Raw genomic sequence first — 7795 nt, 5'->3', positions numbered from 1 at the left:
CAGCAGGAAAGATTAATTGCACAGTGCTGCTCTTTCCTGCTCATGGTCGGGTCTGTGGGTCCTGCCTGTGGCCCCGGAATGCTGTCCCTGTAGGGTGACTGTCCCCACTGGAGTGGAGAGCTGGGAGCAGCGTGCATTAGCCAGGGCGGGAGCGAGGCAGCTCCTGTGTTACCCTGCAGGAGGGAAGTGGTTCTGGCATCTCAGCACAAGGAGTTTGACAGCTCAGTGGGGAGAGGATTCCCAGTGCTCCCCCTAGATGCTTAGCCTTCCCTCTCCTCCTTCTTCCCCCCCAAATTGGTAAGGTTTGGCAGTCATTTGAAGGGAAATGTATGGGGCTTCAAGCAGCCTGGGGAACGAAGCTGAAGGGGAAATGTGGGACAGCTCTGCCACCCAGAAATGGAAACAGCCCTTGTCACCAGTGGGAATGACAGTCCCTCTGCCCACCCGGCTCCGGGGCTTTCCAGAGTGAAGGACCTGCACTGAAGTGAAGTGGTAGGGCAGGGCTGGCATTGTTCCCCCCTTCCATGTGACTGCAGGGGAGGTGGGGAAGTTGCAATTAGCTGTAGTTTGATGATGGAAGATAACTGGATCGAGGCACTCTTTTTTTTTTTTTTTCCCCCTGCCTTGCCTTGCAAAAGGCCACACCAGATCTGCTGGTGCAGCTGCTTCCTAACCTGGTTCTGTCAAGAGGATATGGGTTAAGGGAGAAAAAAAATCCTACTATTAAAAGTGTTTATGCCAACCCAGATCCTGCTGGCAGAAAAGGGGTTGGTAGCAGTACACATGACAGGAGGCCAAGCAGATCTCTGCAGAGTGACAGTCCCCAGATGGGCTGAGGAGCAGGGAACCCTGCTGTCACACGAATGGTGCTCAGGCCTTTGGCAGCCAGGCTGGATGTATGCTTAGAACACACTGGGTTTAGTCCTTGTGGATCTGTTTCCATGTTTAAACTGTGGCTGGTGCGTGAGTGGCTTGTTGGAAACTCCTTTTGGAAACCCCTTCAAGCTGAAGACCCCAATTGCCCCCATTCCTTGCGGAATGAGTAGCTATCCCAAATCTTGAAGATGGGAGATGAAACTGATTTTCTTTCCTCCAGTGCTGCATAGCTTTTGTCTCTGTCTCTTCTTCCCCTGGTCCCCAGGCAGAGTTGGAAAGGAGCCCTGTTATTTGGGCAAATCTGTTACAGCCATTGCCCATGAGAAGTGTCGATGGAGGTGACAGGGAAAAGCTGTCTGGATTCTCAAAGCCACCCAGGTGGGCTTTTGCTCTCCTGGCAGGAGCTGGTTGCTTTGCCACACAGAGTTCTCAGCCCTTCACCAGGGCAGCCCCAAACTGCCAGGCTGATGCCCACCACCTTCTCCTGGCTCAAGGCTGCAGTTCTGAACTTTCAGATCCCCTGTGAGCATTGCCAGCGTGTCCCTGGCTCTGCGCTGGGGTCTCTGGGCAGTGCAGCACAGCTCACCCTCCCTTCCAGTTGTTGGGTTGGGAACCTTTCCTTTCCCCCACCGCTACCTGGGGAGAGCCCTGGAGTGGCAGAGCTGGTGAGGAAGCAGGAGATACACACTGGCTGGTGTCCCTCTGTATCCCCTGGCAGAAGGGCAGTGATTCTTAAGAGGTGGTGGCTGCCCAGGGTGGCACTGGTGAGGTGGAGGAGGAGAGAGGTGCTGGCTGTAGGTGTTTGCTGCATCCACCTCCTGGAAATGTGAACCAGGAAACAAATCTGACACCAATCTGGCAATGGCCAGGCCTCTGACCCACTTCTGGGGCTGTGCTGCACGAGGCCAGGTTACTGCCCTGCCTGGAGAAAGGTATGTGTGGTCAGGGCCACCTTCTGTGCAGGTGACCTTAGAGGGCACAGCAGCCTCGGGGGACCAGGATTTTCTCCCTCTTCTGCCACTGCTTTCTGTGTGACACATGGCAGTGATGTGCCTCAGTTCCCTCTTCTGTAGTGACACTTCCTTGGTGAAGGATTTTGAGCCAGGGGCATTGATCGTTTGGATCAGCCACCTGGAAAGCCCCTGGAGCCTGTGACAAGGAACATCGGAAAATATGATGGTTAATGCTGCTGCTTGGATGGTTTTGCAGCTTGCTGGGAGGGAAGGAGCTGTCTGTCCAGCACCTGGAGCCATATGGCGTGGATGCCAGCACAGGGCAGTGGATGGGGCCTCTTCTGAGGTGTCCCACCTGGTGTGAGAGGGAGTCAGGGACAGACTTTGAACTGGCAGCATCCGTGCCTGGTGTCATCTAGGTCTCCCTGGTGGCCTGGACTCTGGGGTGGAACAGAGAGGGTAACATGAGAGGGGGTTTTCTCATGTGTTGCTGCTTGGAAAGCTGCAGTGTAGAGAAGTCTGCTGTGGACATGCAGTGTGACTCAGCTTGTGCAGCAGGGATGTCCTGCTGTCCAGAGATGGTGGCTACCAGAAGAATGAGTGTCAGAGCAGGTTTGTGCCCTGGCACAGAAATTGTCAGGCTGATGCAATGTGTTGATGGTGTCCCTGAGGTGCCTTGTCTGTCCTGCTGTGCCAGGATTTCCCTGCTCCCTGTGCCCTGCGCACGAGGGGCTGTGCTGGGATACCCCTGCTCCCTGTGGCTTGCACGTGAAGGTGCCATGCAGACAGGGAGTAGCAGGGGGTGTTTTTGCTCATTCTGTGGCTGCTTAGAGGCTGCAGGGAGGAGAAATGGAACCACTGCTAGTGCTCTGCTAAACCTTGATCTCCCACTCCCTGGAAGCTGGGAGCAGGCAAGGTTACTCTAGGTTTTTCCTTGATGTTCAGCCATGTGTGCTGTGGGGAGACCCATGGTGTGAGTGAGGGCAACAGTCTGTTCCCAGTCTCCTGCTCCTGAGGTCATTTAGGAGCCCATCCAAAGGCTGTTGCGAGGAAGAAATTCTGAGTGTGTCACTGTGGTGTCCAACTTTGCTTTTGTTATAGAAAAGGGGTTGGATAAACGTCCCTTATCCTTTGGAGAACAAATGTTGGGGTCCTTGTTCTAGCTACAGCTGATCCCTCGCAATGCTGGAAGGATGCACATGTGGGATTCGAGGCTGTGGGATCTCTGAGGACATCCTCAAAGAGGTGTTCTTCCTCTGCTCTTGCATGTCCCCCACCACTTGACAGCACTCCCTGTGAGACAGTGCTTGGATGGCTCCATCCTCCCACATGCTGCGCTCTCCCTGCTGCCTGGCCCCTGGGGTGCAGCTGTGGCTTGTGCTGTGTAAGCAGAGCTGTGAGGAGCTCTCCCACAGCACGTGGGAGGAGGTCTCACCCCACCGTGTGGTCAGACCCTCTGACTAATGCACACCAAAACACCTCTGCCTGGGCTTCCTTTGGAGCCTCATCCTGCTCTGACCGGGCACGGATCATCCTCTGGGCCGTATCCTCCTCCAGCAATGCCTGCAACACTGGCCTGGTGGCTCCCACAGCAGAGGGGGACAGTTGGAAGGCAGGGGCTGCCAATGGAAGACCAGTGCTTCTCCAGGGAGCTTCTTTGTCCCACGGGACTGTCATACAGAGCAGTCCATAACTCAGGGTGTTGGGGGCTGCAGGGATGACCCTTCCTCACTGCTGGTGGAGAGCTGCTCTTGACCTCCCCACCCATGGGACTTGATAAAGGAATTGATAAAACTGTGTCACCGGGGAGCAGAGAGCTGTGTCATCCTCTGGCTGCACTGATGGCTGAGGGTCCAGGGCTACCTGCTGTGGGCTGGGGCTTGTGACAAGGGTAAAGATGGCACTGCGGCCTCTTCCTAGTCCCATGGTGGGTTTCATGTTGCGAGGATTGCTGCTGTTGTGTCCTGCCCTGTTTTCTGCCCTCAGGAGGCCTGTGGTTGCATAAACGGGGATATTTTTTACTGTAGGTTCTTCTTGGAGGTCTGTAGTGGAGATTGTGGAGCCTGCTCTGCTGTCAGTGGACCATGCACACATGGTGTATGATGAGGCTGTGTTGATGGTCTGGCCTTGGGGTGATGGTTGGGTTGTCCCAGGGCTGGGAGAGCAGGATGAGTTCCAGCCTCCCTGTTTTGGTGGGAAGAGCTGATTTCACAGATTGGGATTCAGAGATCTCTGTGAGTTTGCTGTTTCAGCTGTCTGACTTTGCGCTGTTTGAATACATGTGTGCTCTCAGGCCCTACTGAAAGTTTGGGGGAGGGAGGGAAGACCCTGAGGTTTATCAGCATGCAGTGCAGAGTGGCCTGGATGCCAGCTGGGAAATAGGCCCATCACAAAGGTGTGGGAAATGGATGGTCACTTGCCAAAACAGCTGCTCTCCTGCCCTGGTGAGGTGTGTTAGCAGTGCTGGCTATGTGCCGTTCTGTGTGTTGCCGTGGCCACTGGCTCCAGGAGATTCCAAGCAGGTGAACTCAGGATCAGCTCTTGGATGGGCATGTCATGGCCTCTGCTTTGCTGGGCCTCTGGCATGTTCCTCTGATGTCTCCTCCTGCTGCTGCCCACTTTTGTACGTGCCATTCCTCTGGGCTTGCTGTGAACCCTCTTGCGGCAGGTTGTCCCTAAGTCTTGTCCTTCTGCTGGGCAGGTCCTGCAGCCTCTGCCTGGAGCCCTGGCAGGAGGCAGGGCAGCTCTGCTGCGTCTGTGGCCGCTAAGCAAAGCTGCTGCACCTTTCTGCTTGCAGTGGAGGCAAGGAGAGATCATTCTTCCATTCTGTCTTGGAAGCTGATGGCAGCTCTTTTTCTTCTTCCATCCCCACATGCTGCCAGAAGTGCATTACGATGCCTTATCAAGGGAAAAGCGAGCAGCACTTTATCTTGTTTTTATGAAAAGTGTTGGCTTTTGAGGGCATAGGAGTATTCAGGGACAGGGCTGGGGAAGAAGCTTGCTGGTAGAGACGATCTTAACCTTATTTCAGGCTACAGCAGCACAGGAGGAGATGTTCCAGCCTCAGATGTGAGATGGAAGTGGTTGTTCCCAGCTGCTGGGTGAAACTATCTATTTGTTTAGAAGTCTTTTGGTGACAGTGAAGCAGGCTGTGAGCTCTGGGGAACAGAGGGAAGGAGATAGAAGAGGAGCTTGTCTGCTCAGAAACCTGCATCTGAATGCAGTGTTTTCCTGCCTGGCTCCTGAAGCATGGGCCAGCGCAGGTGCTGCCACAGCCAGACTGGTGATCTGGGTTACAGTGACAGTCAATGTGTGTGTTTGTGACAAATGTAGGAGCATCCCTTTCACAGAAGGGTTTTGCAGAGGGGTCCCACTACTGCCACCTGAACCAGCCTACTTACCTGAAGGTAAACCTGCTCTCGAAACTGGTGTGGAGTTGGAGGAGGGATGGAGAGGGCCTGGTGATGCCTCTTCCAGACACTTCCCTTTCTGCATCTGCAGGCACTGCTTGGCTTTCACCAGTTAGCTGCCCTTTGGCTGGATCAACATGGTCCTGCAGGCCTGGCAGTTGCTTGGACCGTGTCTGGATCTGTCCTTGATGAGCCTCCCAGGGCAGTAAAAGCGTGGCTGAGTTGTCAACGTGGTTTTCCTCACAGCTGAAGCATAAATGGTTGAAAAAGAGGTTGAAGTATGAGGTAGGGCTGTCCACCCTGAAGGCACAGTGGGCTCTGGCTCTGTAGTCTGTGCTCGGCAGCCGTGTGAGCAGTAGCTCTCCTTGGGTTCTCTGTTTCCCAGGGCATGGATGTGACTTCAGTGACTGGGGATACAGACAGTCCTTTGGATACTTGCTTGCAGACAGAGCCTGTTTTGTGAGGGGTTGCCAGGTGTGAAAGCAAACCTCAGGTTCTGCAGTGGGTGAGCATTAGGGACTGGACCTTTCCCAGTGTGTCGGTCAGAACTGGCTGTTCAGCTCCAAAGCTTCTTGGGGCTGGTGCTAGCTCTGCAGCTGAGTCTTAGGCTTTATGCTCTGGGCATGAGTGGATTAAATAGCAGTATTGGGTCTTGACTGTTGAAACAAAACCTTGGCAGGCTCCCACCCAAGCTGAGCACACTTGGGTACAAGAACTGGGCAGGATGGGACTGGTTGGAGAAGAGGCATGTTCTGCTCTTACCTTGGTAAATGTGTGGAGAGGAGAGCAGAAAGGAAAGGCATGGGACTGGTAAACAGCTTATTGCTGGCCAACTGCTGTGGACTTTGGGAAGGCAGTTGGCTCCTCTGCAGCAGCATGGATTGAATTAGTATCCGGTGTCTAAACGGAGTTTGCTGTGTTGGGGCTGCATTGTCTCGTTTCAGTGGAAAACCCTGTGGCAGAGCCCCCAGCCCCGGCACATGCGAGGGCCTGACAGCTGAGACCTCTCAGTCAAGTCTGGGGCTGTGGATGAAGTGCCTGATTGAGTCCAGTCCTTGTGGTGCCAAGTGGGGGCTTGGGAGGCAGCGTCAGGCTTGGCTGGGAGTCTGCGCGTGTCCTGCGGAAACGCCGGAGCACAGAAGCAGGGACGAAGGACCGGGAGTTGGCTGCTGGCTGCTGTCCTTTTAAGGTTTCCCAGCCAGAGACTCAGCTTTGTCCGGAATGAACTTCCTTTCTTCCAGTGCTACTAACTCTGTTAGTAAAACCGAAACCACTTGAAGACCCGAATTGTTTTTTTCTGTGCTGAGCTGTTGATGTGTGATAGGTTCTGTGGAATTACTGCACAGGCAGAAGGTGTCCCATGCTCTGTTGTTCAGAATGAGGTTTCCTGCTCTGGTTACCTGTCTGTTACCTGTGCTGTTCCTCCTACAGTAAGAGCAAAGCAAGTTGCAGTTCCCCATCTGTGAGCAGGGACACCAGAGTGGCACTAGCACGAGCAGTGGGGCAGTGGCTGAAGTTGAGTCATTTGCTGGTCTTGCAATCTTCCAGCTGTGTGCTAGAACCTCTCTTGGCCCAGCAACCCTGAGGATAGCTGTTGCTGGTCATGGAGAAGGGATGCTGGAGTGAAAGATGGTAAAATCCCTGAGGCTGGATGGGAAGGCAGGAATCAGGTATCAGTTGCTATGTGATTCCCTCCTGCAACCAGGGATTTTGTGTTCCCACCACCCCATAGTGGTTTGGTGTTGCTGCTGTTCCCATGCAGTGTGCAGAATGTCTCCTGAGGTGGACGTGGCTCGAGAACTGGCAGGTGGCTGCCCCGGGTTTATGTTGGGCACAGTTGCATGTCACACAAGGTGTAAAGACTTACAGGACAGACCCTTTTGTGGGGTCTGTAAGGTCAACCAAAAAACTGCTGCCCTTCAAGTCTCTGGTAGAGCTTCAGTGTGTTTTCTTGTAGATGTTACAAATTTTGTAGCTGAAAATTTTAATTTGTCACGCAAAAAAGCCAGTCAGCTCTCTTGGGCACTTGGTTTGTGGATGGGTTTGTCTGACTTGGGCTGGGTTTGATATTTCCAGTCTAGTTTTCAGATCTGGTCTTATTTTAGCATGTGTGTATTTACTGTTGTTATTTTTTTCTAGAGAAGTATTTTCAGCTTTTTGCTTGGTTCCTGTGCTGCTGCTGCCATTTCCATCGTGGTATTTCCATCTCCTTGGTAGAGCACAGTTAATATTTTCCATCCAGGTGTAACTGCTTTGGACAGGAATCCAAGGAAAAGAGTGAAATTCTTAACTGGACTGGGAGCAAACTGCATAGCAGCTCGCAGCTGCAAAGGTGCTTCATGAGGTTTTCTTTGTGGCTGCTTTTACCAAGAGATTTAGGAGTTGCCTGTTGACTCTGCAGCCTGGTTTGTGGTCAGAAACATTGAGCATCTGAGTTGTTCTGAGTTTGGACTGTCCAAAGCACATTGATTTCATTTCTGCTCATACAAGCAGGGAGCAAACATGCATCAAATGGTCCCAGTCCTGTTGGTTGAAGAGGGCTCTAGTTCCTCCTTA

This window comes from Acanthisitta chloris, unplaced genomic scaffold, assembly GCF_000695815.1.
Source record: "Acanthisitta chloris isolate BGI_N310 unplaced genomic scaffold, ASM69581v1 scaffold24116, whole genome shotgun sequence".
NCBI classification, from domain to species: domain Eukaryota; kingdom Metazoa; phylum Chordata; class Aves; order Passeriformes; family Acanthisittidae; genus Acanthisitta; species Acanthisitta chloris.
The sequence above is the reverse complement of the archived record's forward strand: the minus strand, read 5'-3'. Positions refer to the sequence as shown.